We start from the raw sequence: 19,739 nt of genomic DNA, 5'->3' as shown, positions 1-19,739 counted from the left end.
ATGAAAGAGCCTGATCCGCTGGGTGTTCTTAGGCCAAAATGAACTCCGTACCTCAATCAGAACCAAAGATATGATTGCTTCAAAGTTACAAAAAAATTGAAAAAATGAAATAATTTGTGGAAGGTGGAAGTTAAGTGATTTATAGTACCTGATGACAAATTTATGCATGAATACCTTTGGGTTAAAACAAAAATGAAGGAAATCGACCGGATAGAATGGCCGGACTGACTGACTTTAGTTTTAATAATTTTTTAATATATAGATTAGCAGTTTCCCGCTGGCTCCGAACGCAATGTGCAAAGTATTGTGTTGTTCGTTACCCTCCTCACGGATGTATTTGCAAAGTTCCGACTTAATGAAATAAAGCACATGATCTGCTGCGGTAATAGAATGTAATATTATGTCAACAAAACACTTGAAAATACATCACACAAATAAATTGAATTAAACGTTCCTTGGAACAACACTACGCGCTGAATTGTTGAAAAGTCCTTGAAAGATCTTCGTCATGGAGACAAATGTACTCATAACTTTTCTCAGAATCTAGCAATTTAAGTATTTATTACCTCAAAAGAAAGCGCTTGATCCACTGAGTGTTTTAGACCAAAACGAACTGCGTACCTCAATTAGAACGAAAGATTTAATTGCTTCAATGAGAAAAAATGTTGAAGAAATGGGACGTCAAATTGAATGTGCACTCATAACCTTCCTCAGAATCAACAAATTTGAATAGTTAAGATCTGAAATGAAAGATCTTGATCCACTGAGTGTTCGTAGGTCAAAGCGAACTCCTTACCTCAATTAGAGCCAAGGATATGATAGCTTCAAAGAGACAAAAAATTGAAAAAATGAAATAATTTGAGGAAGGCGAAAGTTAAGTGATTTATAGAACCTGATGACAAATCTGTGCATGAATACCTTTCAGTTAAACAAAATGAAGGAAATCGACCGGATAAAATGGCCGTACCGACTGACTTTAGTTTTCATCATTTTTTTAAATATATAGATAGGAAATTGAAAAAAATACGTTACCGTACTGTACTTTATTTTCCTGTTGTAGCTTCTAAAAATAATTATTTCTGCAAATTTAATTGAAATATTGTTCTTCGTTGGTAGTGTTTTAACGTGATTTATATTTTAAAATATGGTTAAAGTAATTATACGAGTTCCACTGAAAATCTAAACGTTTCCTTTCGTGCACATAAACACCATTATTTTACTCTGTTCCCGCTAGATGGTGATAGTTGCACTTGGCATTAATGTGGCTGGTGCGGCACATTTTGGAGGGAAATTATAGCGCTAAGCTTTATCGTTATGTGTATATATTCACCATGCTGCTATTTCTAGCATGGTTTGACGGAAACGGGTCGCAGAACAATCCCTGGCAGCGCAGTTTTTCAACTTGTCATACATACAAGTTAAGCAACAAGCTCTTAGCCATTGCAAGGAAAGTAACTATCTTGTCGATTGATATACTGTAGTCAATACAATCGTCAAGCTCTGTGTTTAAGTTAACGTCACACTCATCTGTCGACGACCAGCCGTCTAAGTGACAAAAACACAGGGAAGAGATTCTCTACAGCTTATTGGAATAGGGTTGAAAAAAAAATACTTCGCGCCACTTCACTTTTTAATATCTTCCCCTCTCTGAGCTATGCCACCAAGATTGTAGGATCGATATTGAATGAGAAAACTGGAGCGGTGGTTTTATATTACTTTCCTAATCGACCATGATAAATTTAAAGGGAGTGATAATCTGTTCTAAATAATAAAGGGTCGCTATTGAATTCGCAGAATAAAAGGGAAGATCGAAATGAGTTTTATTTATAGGATTTCGACGAGAGAGCGAGCGTGTGCTCGTGTGTTGTTGTTGTTGTTGTTGTTGTTGTTGTTGTTTGAAGCAAAATGTTGAGATGTGGTGACTTTAACTGTTGTCTTCCGAGATGATTGATGTTGCCGTTTATGAGTTTTTAAATGACTATAAGTTAAATTTGTAATTTTGTCTCCACCTTAATTTGGTAATGTTGTCTCCATCTGTTCCCTTACCTTTTATTCGCACATCATCAGTCTTCTTTCATTCTAAAACGCATTCATACTTAATCATTAACTCAATAAGTAATTATGTTCCTAAAATACAAAGTATGTATGCCTTTGTTTCTCTTCCTAACCTCTTAACATTCATCACGAAAGGCTAATACCACGAAACTGTGGAAAAAAACAAGATACCATGAAAAAACATGTGTTTATGAGCTCTTAATGTTCAGCCACTGTCTTCTTGACTGGTAGCTACTGCGGCTGTTTCTGGTGAGGGTTAATATGCTGTTAGTTAATCCTCTTCCGAAACGCGTGGCTCACAAGAACGAGTTAAAATATTAACTCGAAGTTAACATACACAGAGTATATTTAATCCTCCTTGATGAAACCTGGTCTGATTAGTGTAAAGAGAGGCTGAAACTTCAGAATCAAAATCAAAACAGTATCAACCCCTTTATCTTGTAAATATGGCTTTCAAACTTTTTCTCTATCTCATTATGAATCTATGTATGGTCATCAAATGCGCTGGTGATATTCATCTGTCTAGTGTGTAGTGTGAATGTACCATGTCACTGTACGTTAATACTAGCTCCCGGAATGACGTGATCAGCCGGAACTGAAGCTGCCAACTTTCCGGAAACTAATTCCAGTTTATGCATTATGCATATTATTTTAAAGTGTCGTCACAGTGAGGACATCCGGCGACACGATTGACTATTTTGTTGCATGTTTAACATGAACGTAACCACTATTGGCGTTGGATAAACAGGGGCAAGTGATTTTGATGATAAGTGGACTATCATTTTTAACACGGCAAAGAAGTGTTGTACCATGTCCGGGTAAACAATGTTCATAGCACATACATTAAAAATGTTAAATGAAATGAAAGTAAAATGTTAAATACTGCAGTACAGTATGTTTATTCTCAGTTATATGCATCGCTAAAGAGTCCGACAACTTGGCTGAATGGTCAGCGTAGTGGCCTTCGGTTCAGCTCCGGGCTGGGTATTTGTGGTCGTCTTGCAAGTAGATCTTCGTTTACATACACCATCACTCAACAAATCACCACAGAAACACGCAATTAGGAATGCATCCTCGTAGTAGGGTTAGCATCAAGAAAAACATCTGGTCGCTGAAACGGCTTCATCACATCTAATGCCAGCCCCAAGTAGTTGGAAAAAAACCCATGAAGAGGAATAAAATATGCATAACTACCAACCTACCAAAAAAAAGAAACATGTACATAGATAGTTAGCCAATAAGCTTAGCATTGTTTTGGTCTGTGAAAAGAACGAGACTGTCCTTAAAACCTCAGTCCTTCCGCCCATGCACAAGACAGTTATCATAAATGTGATTATCACGGCAGTTCTAAATTCTAAATTGCTACTCAGTAGATGAAAATACTAAGAGATTATATCTCGTATTTTATAATGCAGGAAAGTAAATGGAAGATTTTGAATCAAATGAGACCAAACAGGTTTCAAATCTGCTAGATTTAGCCAAGAAAGGGCTACTTTGAAAACACTGGTCTGCTAATTAAGTAAATTTGATAGTAATTTTCTGAGGGCCAGACTGAATGTCTCAGACGGCAGAGCACTGGCCTGCTTAGTCCGAGTTGACAGGTTCATTAGTAGATTTGTATCTTGTGGGACAAAATTCCGGCATCTTCGGCGACGTCGGAAACAAGAGTAGTTAGTGGTGTGTAAAGCAATCAAATGTTTAATTTTATTAATCTTACAATATTTCGAGATCACTGCAGATAGTAATGTCTTCGTTCTCCAGGTATGATCTTTCCTGGCGTTTCAAATCGTTTGAAAAGTTTTCGATCGTGATGTAATATCCGCTAGGCACATTAAGCATACCTAGACGTCTCAGCTTATTTGAAATGTTTTCCGTCGTGATCCAACAACCATTAGTCATTATTTTCACTGAGAAGTTCCTTTGGTTTAAAAATTATTATGGGCAAAGAATAATTTGTGTCCCATTACTAATGCAGAGTTTGAGATATGTTAAGGGTCGTATCAGCCCGGTAAATAGAGGATTAGTAATTTTCCTTCCCTGTCGAACAATAGCAGTAGTTAGGAAAGGGTCATGTGCGTTATCTACAGCCCACATCATTATTAACCATTCATCACGTGGGAGTCTGAACGTAAAGTTGCGAGCTTAGAGGCCATAACTTCTTCGATGACCCCAAACCACAAAGAGAAGCGGAAAGTGCAGGGTTCGCAGAATTGTCTCTACCCCTAACGCGTATTAACGGGCAGCAAGGAAGCAAGTCTCTTCGTAACGAGCTTTTCAGTCTGCAAACGATCTCTCATTCAGCAGCTGGCCAAAAGAGAGGTGTAAAACTCATCCTTCACGAGTAGGCATCAACAGAACAGTGGGTAATCATGGCCACCCTAAAGACCGCACAATGATACAACTCTCATCAGCAATACTGCATTATCATCAGTCACTCTAAAATTATATCTGTGGATTAAGCAGTTACAAGATTTCAAGACCATTCACATAAGTACGAAATGATTCTTTTTTTTTTTTTTACAAGTTGCTTTACGTCGCACCGACACAGATAGGTCTTATGGCGACAATGGGACAGAAAAGGGATACGAGTCGGAAGGAATCGGCCGTGGCCTTGCCTGGTGTGAAAAAAGGAAACCACGTAAAACCATCTTCCGGGCTGCCGACAGTGGGGTTCGAACCCACTCTCTCCCGATTACTAGATACTGGAGCAATTAAGTGACTGCAGCTATCGAGCTCGGTAATACGGAATCTTATAAGATTTTTTTTAAAAATAAGAAATTTTATAAAGGGATCCGCTCTGCAATGGTCTGCGATTATGGAAAGACATATTTCATACGCCCTGTAGGCCTATATTCCATTATCACTTTCATATTGAAGGTGATGGTGGTGATTATTGTTTTAAGATGAATTACAACTCGGAAACCAATCCCCTATTAACATAAATCAGAGGGGGGCAAATGAAAGGGATCCGACACTTCGAAAAATGTAGGTATCGGTCAGAGAAGGGCAAGGACCACCAATGGAGGTCTAGAGGATAGATGAAAGTGAGAAGCCTGGCACAAGAAAGTGGAATCCATAGCAGGACTCAGCTAAGGGTCCCATTTTGACCAACCTACGCTCCCAAGTTGAGCCCCTGGAGCTTCTTTTAGTCGCCTCTTACGACAGGCAGTGGATACCGTGGGTGTATTCTACCGCCCCCACCCAGAGGAGGTGGTGAGGATGAAACGTACGCACGCACGCACGCACTGTTCAGAATAAAAACATTCTACCCGACGCAGATACGATGGCTAGACAGTCAGAGAAATGAAATTTAAAAAGTTTAGGTTAGTGAAAGTAGAAACAGAAATGATGAAAAAAGCGCAGACACTTGTTACTGTTACCCTACTCCAAGGCCAATCCAGCATGGGTAACTCTGAGCTGGCACAGCCCTCGGGATCGACGAGCATACAAGCGCCCATACCGACGTCAAGTTCATGGTACCCCTAAAGAGAGTTTTCTCGCTGAAAGGTATTTCTACTTAATTGAGAATTTCTCCCAGCAAATCGATAGTTTTCGTCTGAATAACTAATCTATATAAAATGCATTCATAAAGCCGCAATAAATGGAGTCGATCAGACGCTGTTCAGAAAAACTGCTGCTTCTTCCTAAGATCAAAACTTCATGGCTGAATTGGTGATGTCAGTGCCCTAAACGACCCACTACTGCGGTTCATAACTATTCAAGGTGGATTCATGAAAAACAAATACTGTTTCTCAGTCCGAGTCTTTGACTCTATGTTCAGTGTACTGATCTTCGGTTTAGAGAGCCCAAGTTCGATTCCTGGCCTAACCTTGGATTTTAACTGTGTAAAGATAATTTATCTGGTTCGTGGACTGGGCGTTTGTGTTCGTCTCAATACACATCTACATAGAACACAATACACTACACAAAGTATAAAGTACATCCCTCCACGCAAGGTTGACGTCAGGAAGGGCATACGTCCGTAAAAATGGACCAAATCCATCTCGCTTGCTAAATCCAGTGAACTGATATTAAAGCCAGGAAGAAGATACTGTTATTCATCCGTCATGGGACATACAGAGTGGTCGGAAACAACGTAAACCGGATATAAGATAGTTAGAGGGTTGGTCATACTGATAAATCATTTGAAAAAAAAATCGATATCTCAAGCCGTTTTCATTTTATCAGCTGCTTAGTTTGGCCACTCAGATCGCTTCGTGGGTGAACTCAAAGGGCTTTTCGAGGTGCTGTTGCTAAGTCTGCGTGTGGCTTAAATCCGGCTTGAGACCCATGAGTACCAAACAAAAACACACCATGGGTTTCAGCCGGTGTCACCGTAGCGTACTTGCTATGGCACGATCCTGTCATCTCGGAGGTCCGTGTTCCAGTCCCTTCCATGGCAAATAGTGCGTTATAGTACCTTTTAGTTCTCTTAATTGCAGAGACGATTTTATAATCATTAATCTGTAATGGTTTAAAATTTAAGGAACTGACGAATTCTGAACTGGATTAAGAAATATTATTGAAGAGAAATATTGGTCCGACCCCTTGGCTGAATGGTCAGCATTTGAGGCCTTAGGTTCAGATGGCGCCGTATTCGATTCCCGTACGGGTCGGGGATTTTAATCGCGTCTGATTAATTCTTCCGGCTCGGGGACCAGGCTGTTTGTGTTTGTCCCGACACTTTCCTATTCATATAACATACCACACTAGCAACCACCACAGAAGCACGCAATAGTGATTACATCCCATCGGGAAGGGGATCCAGCCGTAAAACATATGTGTGGATACCCACAAGTATCGGGAAAAGACGGTAGAAGAAGAATAGGAAGAAGAAGAATGAAGAGAGGTATTGGGTATAGCAGGGCAGCTTTTTACCAACCACAAGCGAGACACATTACAGGAGCGTATTGTGCCGGGATGTAACACATTATGATACATTGTCTCTATCTGGTGTAATGGGCTCTTGTTCTTCCAGTGTCTTCGAGCTAACCACTCTATTCATCGTTCATTAAGAAGCTACTTCAAGTGGCCAGTGAATGGGCTTGGTAATCGAAAGCGCTCTTTCTTCATTTGCTGGGCTGTTACTGGTTTCATTCACAACTTCCTACAAGAAAAAGAAAAAAATATAAAGGAAATAGAGAGAGAAAAGTAATCCTCCACAATATCTGACCTAATTTTCTCCTTCAGGCTTCTGTCCTTGTTTGTTCAATTTGTTCTTGATAAACACAATTTTTAAATCATAAAAATAATAATTAACTTGTTTATTTACTTACCTTACTTTGGCCTCGAAAGGTGGGTCAACGTTGCATTATCAGAGCCGATACTCATATATCTGTGATGTGACCAAGAGTTTGGACTATATCCCAGTTGTTTCAACTCCTCCCTATCCAAATCATCTGGATGGTGGGGGAAATTTATTTACTATATACATACAAAGTAACTGGCCGACGCCAGTGAAGCAGTTGGTTCTCGTTGTTCAAGATAGAGGGCACGATCTCAGCTGAGACACGTGAAATGCTACAGCTCCGCGCCATTGACTTCCAGCGCGTCAAGAACTCCTGCAGGACAAAATACCACCATCCCAGCATCTCTTAAAACCTACAACGATTTAGGAATATTAATAATGTTACCTCGATTACTTCTACGGGTTTTGAAGACACTAAGGTGCTGGAAAGTTTGTCCTGCAGGAGATTTTTCTTACGTGCCGGTACAAGAGGGTGCTGTATTCGAGCACCTACTAATACCACCGTCCCGATCCAGGATCGATCCTGCTACCTTGGGTTTAGAAACTCCGCGCTCTACCACATCAGACACTCAGTCAGACTACGTAAATGATATTATTATTATTATTATTATTATTATTATTATTATTATTATTATTATTATTATTATTATTATTATTATTATTATTATTTCATCTGGGTTGGAATTGGATGTTTGCAGCCCACTGAATGAACTTTCTTTCGCCAGAACACACCACCTTCAAAAAGTAGCAAAGAGAGGGTTGGAAGAAGGCCTTTACCTGTGTGGGAGCGTTCTGTGTGTGGGAAAGAAGCACCAAGTGTGACCTTCCACCCCCGTGCTCCGCTGTCTTGGTCGCGGGTCGTTGCTCCTTCTGTGAACGGAAACAGCAGACACCTTGTCTATCTCGATACTACATCTTCCCACCAGTTCTTCTTTTAATTGCAAAGACAACGCGTGTGGTACACATAAAGTTCACACACAGGACCTTGGAGATCACGAACATACTATAGGATGATAAACAAATTAGTTTCAGTAACAACCCTGTGTTAGTATTCCATCAATTATTATTATTATTATTATTATTATTATTATTATTATTATTATTATTATTATTATTATTATTATTCCCGGTCTCGAAAGCCAAGAATAACGGCCGAGAGGATTCGTCGTGCTGACCACACGAAACCTCGTAATCTGCAGGCCTTCGGGCTGAACGGCGGTCGCTTGGTAGGCCAAGGCCCTTCAAGGGCTGTATTGCCATGGGGTTTATATTATTATTATTATTATTATTATTATTATTATTATTATTATTATTATTATTATTATTATTATCGCTAGTTGCTTTTACGTCGCACCGACACAGATGGGTCTTATGGCGACAATGGGTCAGGGAAGGGCTAAGAGTGGGAAGGATGCGACCGTGGCGTTAATTAAGGTACAGCCCCAGCATTTGCCTGGTGTGAAAATGGGAAACCACGGAAAACCATTTTCAGGGCTGCCGACAGTGGGGTTCGAACCTACTATCTCCCGAATACTGGATACTGGCCGCACTTAAGCGACTGTAGCTATCGAGCTCGGTATTATTATTATTATTATTATTATTATTATTATTATTATTATTATTATTATTATTATTATTATTATTATTATTTGGTACAACATTACATCGGTATTCCATACTAACAGCATTTTAATGGCGTGGTAGATGTACTTCAAGAAAATGAGTATGAAATCAAAGGGCTTCTTCTTCTTCTTCAACTTCTATTATTATTATTATTATTATTATTATTATTATTATTATTATTATTATTATTATTATTATTATTTGGTACAACATTACATCGGTATTCCATAATAACAGCATTTTGATGCTTTTAATGGCATGGTAGATGTACTTCAAGAAAATGAGTATGAAATCAAGGGCTTCTTCTTCTTCAACTTCTCTTAGAAGTTTGTAACTAATGGAGTATTTTTCCTGTCCGTTTCCTTGGCTGAATGGTCAGCGTACTAGCCTTAGATTCAGAGGGCTCGGGTTACACATACGGCGCGGCGGCTGGTCCAAAGATTTTGCGGGTGTTTGCGTTCGTCTGAATACACCTAATATTCATAAAACACATCGCACAACCAACCGAAGGGCACCTGACCATAACATTCGGCCAAATCCACAAGAAGTGCCGGCCCCAATAGATTTGGAAGAAGAAAAAAGAAACGAAGAAGATTGAGTGACCATTCTTATTTTTTGCCTCCCATATCAGAGCTGCTGCGCGTCGGCCTCTCACCGCTGGATACCGTGGTTCAAATCCCGGTCACTCTATGTGAGATTTGTGCTGGACAAAGCGGAAGCGGGACAGGTTTTTCTCCGGGTACTCCGGTTTTCCCTGCCATCTTTCATTCCAGCAACACTCTCCATTCTCATTTTATAGCATCTATCAGTTATTAATAAATTACTTTGGGAGTGGTGACTCCATCGTACTAATAGCCTATATCTGCTTCATTCATTCCACCCCTGACCCGGTTAATGACTGGAAAACAGGTTGTAAGTTTTCATTTTCATCAGAGTTGCTGTACTGCGGATATCAAATCACTGTCCAAGGTTCTGCGCCAAGGACTTCTTCACCATCATCCACGTTTCCTTTCTATCAGTTATGATTAGTTGTATCAGGTCATATTTTCATTCCTCATCCTGAAGGGGTAAGGTGGGCCACCTAAAAGGTAGCACCTTCACTCTGGCTGGGATAAGAATTCACATGAATTTCCGGCACAGTGGAGTTGGTTACGCGATCAATCCATGGCCAAAAATGTGAAAAGTATGGCCAAAAGAGGCAGGCATAGACTGTAACTGAATTACAGTTAATTGAATGCAATTTGAACACGTTTCTAGTCCAACCCCTATTTAATGATTGAATAACTGGTAGAATCCCACTCTGTTCAAGTTTTTTTGTCAGTACCGAGGCTGCAATAATATTGCTACATTCTCAAACGTTAACAGTTTTCTAGGCATGTAAAAGTAGGCCTACAAGTTTAAGTTCTGCTCGCTGGCTGAATTATCAGCGTAGTAGCCTCCTGTTCAGAGGGTCCTGGGTTCGACAGCAGACCGTATCGGGGAGTTTCTCCGCGTCTTAGCCATTTCTATGACTCGGGGACTGAGTGTTAGTGTTCGTCTTAATAAACATCTCTTCATGCACACACAACACACCACAGATTTAACCACTAGAGAGGCATGTAATTCATATTAGGTGCCGACCTCCAAGAATCGGGAAAAGGTTGAGAATAAGAAAAAGAAGGTGATTATCATGAATTAGATCAAAGTTTAAACCATTGTTGTTTTTTTAGAATTACAGTTACTCATATCTGATTGATCGTTTCCTATGACAAAAGCAGTAGTATATCTTTGCTGTGAAGTAGTTCATTATTACGATTGATTCGTGCAATACTTTCAACGCAACAGGATCTATTCGTGGCTTAGGTAACTGCTATATTCTGATAGAAAGGACCTTTCAGTACTGAAGAATAAATTTCTCAAATCCACAAATAACGTCGTAATTGTGCGTGTTCTGTACATATGAATACTTGTCCAGTTGACCTTTACGTATAAGCTGAGTTCTTGTCACTGTTTATTACTGCGAGGACATGGTAGCGGTATTTACCAGACACTGCTGCTGGCGTATACCATATATGAATGATAACACGCTGTGTGGCCTATAGGGTATAGAGCATAGTGCAACGTTACGACAATGTGTGACAGTTAACGTCACACTGACGAGTCCGTGAAATTGCTGGACAGCTTTCGCTACCATCTGTTGAAGCCACGTTAAGTCAACATCAAGTTCATGAATAGTGAACAGTGATCCCTTGGAAACAGATCTATGCCTTGTATTTGGTTCTTTACCTCTATATTGCTATGTTCAACCATTATCGAACCGAAATCGTGATCCTGCTTGCTGCTGCATTCTACTTATAACCTTAATCCTCTGAGTGATATTCTCGCCCTATGCTACGTTCAGCGGCTGCCTAACCGTGGCGCTAAAGGCGTACTCAGTTCATTCGAAAGGACGTGGGTTCGATTCTCCTTCAGGAAGCTGAAATTGTCAAAACTAGATTTCCACTTCTGGAGGCCCATATGACTCTGGGTTTCACTCAGTCTTAACCTAAAACGAGGTTCAGGTGAACTCCTTACAGAAAGATGGTTGGGTATAGAGCTAAGCTTCTCCAAAGGCCTCCATGGTCCGTACGGGGAGAGTTTTGCTTTACTTTGATACCACGTTCGATTTAAAACCCATTAGCGCCGTGCGTTGCCATTTGGCAACGATTCTTGCACCTTTCTTCTTTTAGTACTGTTGGATACAAGAAAACATCTGGAAGGTTGTAGTGTCATCCGACAGTTAGAAATGAGTTTGAAGAATCGAGTAATCACGTTTATTCAATTTTAAAATCTATTGTTGTGACACAAGCAGTGGTGGACTGTTGTTTATTTTCTTATCCCTGCGAAATGGCTGCTGGCTTCACGTAAGGAGGATATAGAATCTATGAATAAAGTAGTTTCATTGGATTATGTTTGTTTGTTTTTTGTTGTCCAACCCTTGTTCCGTTTCTCTACGGGGCCGGGTATGAGGTGAGATGAATCTGTCGTGGCGGTTTTTTACCGTGTAAGGTTCAGTTTAGTTAAGTGTTCACGTGTTTTAGTGCTCAGTGTGTTATTGCAATGCCATTTTCAATACATTAGCGTGTGTTTATACATAATACATTCAAGAAATACAGGAAATATTGTACGAAAACGCTCTATGGCTCAGTGCCGGGCGAGCGCTGACTGCATTACGGCAAAGTGCTTGGCGGGAGACAGGCTCGCAGCGCAGGCGACCGGGCGAGCGGCAATCACCTGAATAGATAAAAAATGTCCCTGTATAATTTTTAATTGTTTATACATTCTTCGAAAACTTCATCTGAGAAACAAAGTTGTAAACAATCTCAGTGGTTGCCTTTTCCATGCCAGGAGCTTAGTATTCAAGATATAGGGCGTTGTTATCAGTCATTCTATGAATCGCGTGCTAAAATATGCCAAATATGCTTCATACTACGCCTTGTGACGGTACACATGCCAGAGAGACCCTCCCACCAACCCCCGACTAGAACGGATATAAAGAAGGCTAAATGTTTGACCTTAATATAGCCTAGGCTACAGCATCCTATCACTATCTGATGAAAAAAGTATCCATTCCATGTATGTCAAAATGTGCTTACTTCGGTTTTGAATGTATCCAAGGCAAGGATTCGCAGGCTAGGCAAACAGCAATTGAAAACAGGATTGTCGCCAAAAGAAAAACGTGGGGGTGATACAAGGTTAAGAAAATTTGAAAGAAAGACTCAAAGTGTGAGGAAGTTCACTGACTATTAGACTTCACTTGTGTCACGCTACTGTAGAGGAAGAAACAGGTGGTATTACTTGCCTTCTGAACTCTAAGACCTTCCTGAGAAAAAACTTTCAGCGTTGAGGTCTTCGGTTCAGAGGGCTCTCGGTTTGTTTGCTGGATGAATAGGGGATTTTAATCACATCTGGTTAATTCTTTTGACCCAGGGACTGGGTATTTGTGTTTGTTTAGACATATTCCGCTCCATATTCACAAAACATGGCGCACTATCAACAATCACTGAAACACGCAATAGCGAATACTTCCCTCCCCATAGGCTTGACGTCAGAAAGGGACTCCGCCAGTAAAACAGCGCCAAATACCCATGGGCTACACAGTTCGCACCTGCGACCCCATCAGAGGGTGGGAAAAATGTTATAGGAACATTTATAATCGACTAATAATAATAATAATAATACTTTTGTGTCCCACTATCTTCACAGTTTTGAAGACGTCGAGGTGTCAAAAGTTTCTCCCGTAAAAGTTATTTTACATGCCAGTAAATCTACTGACACAAAACTGATGTATTTGAGCATTTTCAAATACCACGGTATTGAGCCGGAATTGAACCCGTGAACTTGGACACACAAAGTCGGTGTTCTACCATCCGAATCACTCAACATATTCGACCCAATTAACTCCGGCTTTGTGAATCTCAATGGCATGTAAATAGGCACACTCAGCCGTGAAAGTGGAAATATTACATGTATTTGACTGAGGGTAAAGGTGAATCGTAACGTATTATAATCAATAATAACAAAATTAAAAACTAAGGTACGAAACAACAGAATTTTAACACATGTTTTTTCACATATTATTAGTATTACAGAGTTGAAATTATGTGATAGAATTTGGGGTGATAATCATAACACGCTGCCTAGCGGCCAGACAAGGAAGAGTGTGTTGGAGAAGCGGGGATACAAATTATCGAAAACAATTTCATTAACATAGCGCGGTATGTAGATCACCTCAGGCACAAAACAGTTCCCTCAGCAAAATAGAGAGCGCGTCAATTTATTTGATCTGCTATGCAATAGGGCGGTGTGCAGCAAGTATTCATGAAATGCAAACCGAAGACTCTTTTGACCGTTCCATTTGTTATCCGCTTCATAGTTTCTATAGTAGTCTGTGGTCACGTATATTAACATATACATTATTCAATTGATACTTAGTCGACACAAATGAGTGTGTTATCCCAGCAAACAGAGCACAGCTACTTTGTTGTGAAAGAATTTACATAGCTGTTCAGAGAGCCAGGGAGTTTTCTTCTCTGTTTGGATAATATCGGCTCGTTATCAAAGAGAAACAGAAGCTTCTCAAAGAGCTACTATAGCACTAATTGTTACATTCAATTGCTTTTCACCCAAAATTCCCCAGTAAGCTTTAGCAAACAATGTGTAATGAATGAAAAATAATTGTTTAAGTTCATCTCCCATATAATAATCGTCACAGAAAAGAATATGTTAGTCTGTCGCCATGGTGTTTGGAGCGCGCTTTCAGTATAAAGCGATGTTAATACAAAATTAGATGAATACGAAGCAATTAGTCGAAGTTCTAGCTTCGTATTTTTTCAAGCTAAAATATGAAACAAAGAGAAAGAAACAGAAGAGGCAGAGTGTAATGTCGGAATTAAAGAACAATAAAAGAAAAATGTGCATTAAAAAGTAATGATAGCATTTAACAAAGACTGCAGTTATGTGATGATAATCATGAAAGTGTGTAATTCATTAGAGCATTGTTTTGAAAGGGAAAGAGATGAGACATATAGTAGAATTCTTCATAGTATGTTCTAGAGTTAGAACAATTAATGGAAATCGTTTGCGATGACCCAGTTCTAAAATTTCTATTTGCCGGCTGAGTGGCTCAGACGGTTGAGACGCTGGCCTCCTGACCCCAACTTCGCAGGTTCGATCCTGGCTCAGTCCAGTGGTATTTGAAGGTGCTCAAATACGTCATCCTCCTGCCGGTAGATTTACTGGCACGCAAAATAACTCCTGCGCGAATAAGTTCCAGAACATCGACATCTCCGAAAATCGTACAAGTAGTTAGTGGGACGTAAACCTAATCTTCTTCTTCTTTGGCTACCGCGTTTTCCCCACACATGTGTGGTCGCGGGTGCGAACTGCGTCTCACATGTGGATTTGGCCCTGTTTTACGGCTGGATGCCCTTCCTGACGCTAACCCTCTATGGAAGGATGTAATCACTATTGCGTGTTTCTGTGGTGATTGGTAGTGTAGTGTGTTGTCTTAATATGATGAGGAGAGTGCTGGGACGGACACATAAACCCAGTCTCCGAGCCAAAAGAATTAATCAGAAACGATTAAAATCCCCGACCCAGTCGGGAATCGAACCCGGGACCCTCTGGACCGAAGGCCAGTACGCTGACCATTTAGTCAACGAGTCGGACTTCTGAGGTTCAATCGAAATTGTGCGAATATTGTCAAGGAATTCTCGCTCTTCATAATATATGTGCTGCGGGTCAGTATTTCTCCAAAAATATTATCGCATAGCGGTTTTTGCAGGCGTAGCGACGATATATTTTCATTGTAAAATTAAAATTACAAAGGTTTAGCCGATGAATGGGGACTTCAGAAGTGATGTACTTAAACGGAGAAGCAATAGTCTTAGTTCTAGTGAAACAAAGATACAACGCAATTAATAAAAGCATACTGGGAAATCTGTTATGTGTACGCTTTTTACTCTTTGGATAAAAGTGTTAGAATATTTTAAAAGGGTGATTACTTCAAGTACCTACGATGCTGGGTAACTCAAAAATGGGGTCCAGATGTACAAATAAAAATAAAAATCGGTTTTACAAGACGCGTGTTTCTGAAATTAAAGCAATTTGTGTGCATCCTTGACCCCCCATTTGAAACTTGTTGGCAAGTCGAAGTTCTACGGTGTCGAAAGCTGGACACTAAAGGCTTCGTAAATGAACCGACTATAGGCATTTGAAATGTGAATGTATCGTAGAATGTTGACGATCCCGTCTGTTAAACGTGTTAACAACTGGGAAGATACTGCGTTGTGCCAGAAAATAATGATCTTAACCCTCTGAAAAGGCTTGAAAGCACCCATTTTTTGTCATATATTTCTTAATGACAAATACAGACTGATACAGTTGATCATACAAGACAATATAGAAAGGCAACGTAGACGTGAGTAGACACGACAATTTAATCATCTCCTGTAACAGATACGAGTGTAAGTACTTTATGTACCATGAAGTATCGTTCTTATTCAAAGCTGCAAAAACCAGTCATTGAGTTTAATACAAGCTATTGTAAACGATGTATCAGGTATTTTTGAGTTATGTGGTACCAACTAGGACGACGGCACCGGGTGTACAAGCACGTAAAGCCCACGATATGTCCACGTGCACACGCATGCACAGAAATTGTGCCCCGTAGTAAACAATCAACACCGCCCCACTCCAGTACCGAAAAGGAGGGGAAGGGAGAAAGGGTAGTGCTGAAGGCACAGTGTGTATATTGTTATATATCCACCACTGCCCACACTTTACCACTGTCCACACTTTAATCACAACACTCTTGTACTAAGCCGCCTACCTGCAGCAATGCGTTAAACGAGGAGGTGGGGGGCACCATGCTTTGTTTATATCGGGACGCCATTTCTGTGTACGCGTGTACTAAAATACAAAGCAGAAAGCAATCACGTCAGTGACGGAGCGTCAACATACGTACGCCATTATCTTGCAAATGGCCTGATTGCAAGCTCATGTTCACCGAGTCGTTTTTGCTTCTCTTCTCTTGTTTGTTTGTTTGTTTGTTTGTTCCTCTACTTCGGCTTATGCCATCCTTTCTGATTCACCCTATATAAAAAACGAATGGCGCAAATTACAGCGCCTCGAAGTAAAATAGATATATTGGAGAATATATTCTAAAATCTCACAATAAAGACGACTTTTGCAAGCTTTGATTTCATATACATGTCTGTTTCTTTGGCAATCCGCTAAATTTTTTGTTTCTTCTGAAGAAATTTTTCACTGTTATTTCATTCGAAAAATCCTGTTTTTCTTCTTCTTCTTCTTCTTCTTCTTCTTCTTCTTCTTCTACTGATCCATTCCAACCATATGGCCAGTTATTGCGCCAGATTTCTTTCAGATAACTTCTTATGGCACTTAGGTTTATTTAATGTATGTGTTATGATGGCGATCCCTTAAAAAAATCCTCTATAAGATTCTGAATTATTTTAGACGTTCATCACATGTTTACGTATTGAAAAGCCCACATTATTATTTTTAAGTGTAATTAGGCACCACTGAAAACTATGGCTTCTAAGCCAAACTTGCCCTCTCAGTCTTGGTAAATATTGGTATAATTAATCTGAAATCACCCTGCGAAAATTATCTGAATGCTAGGCTCAAATAATTAAAATAGGATAGTCCCCTGCCGACATCATAAGAATCCCTCACATCTTCAGCTGGTAAACGAAATTACATAAACGTCTTGTCATATGGCAGTGTTACTACTTTCCTTACATCAATCTGCTTGAGTCCAACACTGTACACACCAGAGATGTGCAATGTTTTATAATACTGCAGATGGCATTCCCGCTGCTTCATCATCAAAATGAAGGGAAAAAGGAGAGGAAAAAGCTACACTTTCATCTCCTCATGAGTATTAGTCTCTCAAACAGCTCCTTTTTATTACGATACAACACAACAGAGCATTGTTCTCACACAGACCTCTGACATCTCGGGGTAGTCTGTCCGCTGCTTCGCCGTCCTGCTTGTAAGAATACTCCATTATGTTTTGATATTTACTTACCCAATATAGGGAAAACCACTGAAACTTACCCCCGTATGAACCTATAATAAATAAATAAATAAATAATTAAATAAATAAATAAATAAATAAATAAATAAATAAATAAATAAATAAATAAATGCAAACGTTGTGGTTGTAGAAATGTGGATGATGATAGTAATAATAATAATAAGAAGAAGAAGAAGAAGAAGAAGAGGAATATAATAATTATATCATTATTGGATGCTTATTCACTACAATGACTTGGTCGCCAGTTTTTACATTTAGACGGTCTTGGTTCGAGCATCCATCAATGCTCCTGTTGTACCCGGACAAAATCTAAAATGAATCTTGGTGGCTCTAAGGTATTAGCATTGCCGGAGTATTCTACCCACACTCCACCCTTATGAAAAAATCTCTCTCTCTCTCTCGTGTGCTGTGTTCGAATATTAGCGACCTCGGGCGGGATTTTCTACACAACTAGTATGGTGACAAGGAAGGCATCGGCCATCAGCGTGGACCTAAAACTGGGGACAGGTGCTCTTCCGAACCCCATACAAATGTAGAAATTATTATTATTATTATTATTATTATTATTATTATTATTATTATTATTATTATTATTATTATTATTATTATTATTATTATTAGGGGCTGTCTGGCCGAGGCGGTAAAGGCGTGCTCGGTTCGCCCGGAAGGACGTGGGTTCGAATCCCCGTCAGGAAGTCGTAAAATTTAAGAAACGAGATTTCCGCTTCCGTAGGTGCACATGGCCCTGAGGTTCACTCAGCCTACACAAAAAATGAGTATCGGGTTAAATCCTGGGGGAAAAGGCGGCCGGGTGTAGAGATAACTTCTCTACCTCATCAAGTGCCGAGATTACGAACAGTGGAAGCCTTTACCTTTCACCACTCCAAGGGCCTTCATGGCCTGTATGGAGATGACTTTGCTTTGCTTATTATTATTATTATTATTATTAGGAGGAGGAGGTTTAACTTCTCAAGCTTCTTAGATCCAATAATATAATTGTCGTTGAAACTGTAAGCCTTTTCTCTCTTTTCCTCTGATGGAATTATAATACCCGAGACGATTTCCCGAAGTACATATTATTACAATATATAAGCGTTCAATTGTAAAGAACTCAACGTTAGGAAATTTTGTACTGAAATTACCCAAACCCCATAGCTCAGCAGCCCATGGGCTACCAAGCGATCGCTGCTCAGCCCAAGTCCTGCAGATTGTGAGGTGTCGTGTGATGAGCTCGACGAATCCTCTTCGCCGTTATTCTTGCCTTCCTAGACCGGGGACCGAGCTCGAGAGCTGCAGTCGCTTAAGTGCGGCCAGTATCCAGTAATCGGGAGATAGTTGGTTCGAATCCCACTGTCGGCAGCTCTGAAGATGGTTTTCCGTGGTTTCCCATTTTCACACCAGGCAAATGCTGGGGCTGTACCTTAATTAAGGCCACACCCACTTCCTTCCCATTCCTAGGCCTTTCCTATCCCATCGTCGCCATAAGACCTATCTGTGTCGGTGCGACGTAAAGCAAAATAGCGTAGACCGGGGTGCTGAAATTACATTTATAAATTATTTTTAATTATAGAAGGAGACTGTTTTTCCCTAAACTTTTATGGATAAATTCTGAAATTTTGAGAGGAGTGTCAAGATTTGTAAATGGGGCATAAGAAACTGTAACCATCGTCAGTTATTCTGAAGACAGCATTACGTTCTGAGTGTACTAAACCACGGAAGCTGCGCTACCAACGTACCATTTTATCAATCTCAGATAGTGAATATGTTCATTGTATTTCCCACCTCCAGCCCCTCTGGTATTGCAGATGAATCCAGTTTCTCCCAACAAAGGTCATTCCAAGCAGCAGAGCGGCTGGAACAGCTAGAACTTTTACGCGACCCAAGGGTATCGTTGTGAATCTAAAAAGTGGCGCTTGGCCTACTGCTGCAGAGTAAGAAATATAATCCTAACCTCATTCAGGGAGATCTTACAGTCCCCTGGAGCGTACTGGCTGGCAATAGGACAAGCTACGTACACAACGTGAACTTGTACGGTCTGTGGTTTTCTGACACGACTAACATAACCACGAAATAATCGGTCTCCCCAACAGGGATAATCTGATGACAGTCCGCGTAATCTTCCTTTAAATGGATTTTTTGTTCATAATTTGCTTAACTATGAATGTAGACAATAAATTAATATTCATTTCGTAAGAATGGTTCTTCATTCCTTGACTATTGGCCAACGGCTTC

This window comes from Anabrus simplex, chromosome 7, assembly GCF_040414725.1.
Source record: "Anabrus simplex isolate iqAnaSimp1 chromosome 7, ASM4041472v1, whole genome shotgun sequence".
NCBI lineage: Eukaryota > Metazoa > Arthropoda > Insecta > Orthoptera > Tettigoniidae > Anabrus > Anabrus simplex.
Note: the sequence above shows the minus strand (reverse complement) of the source record.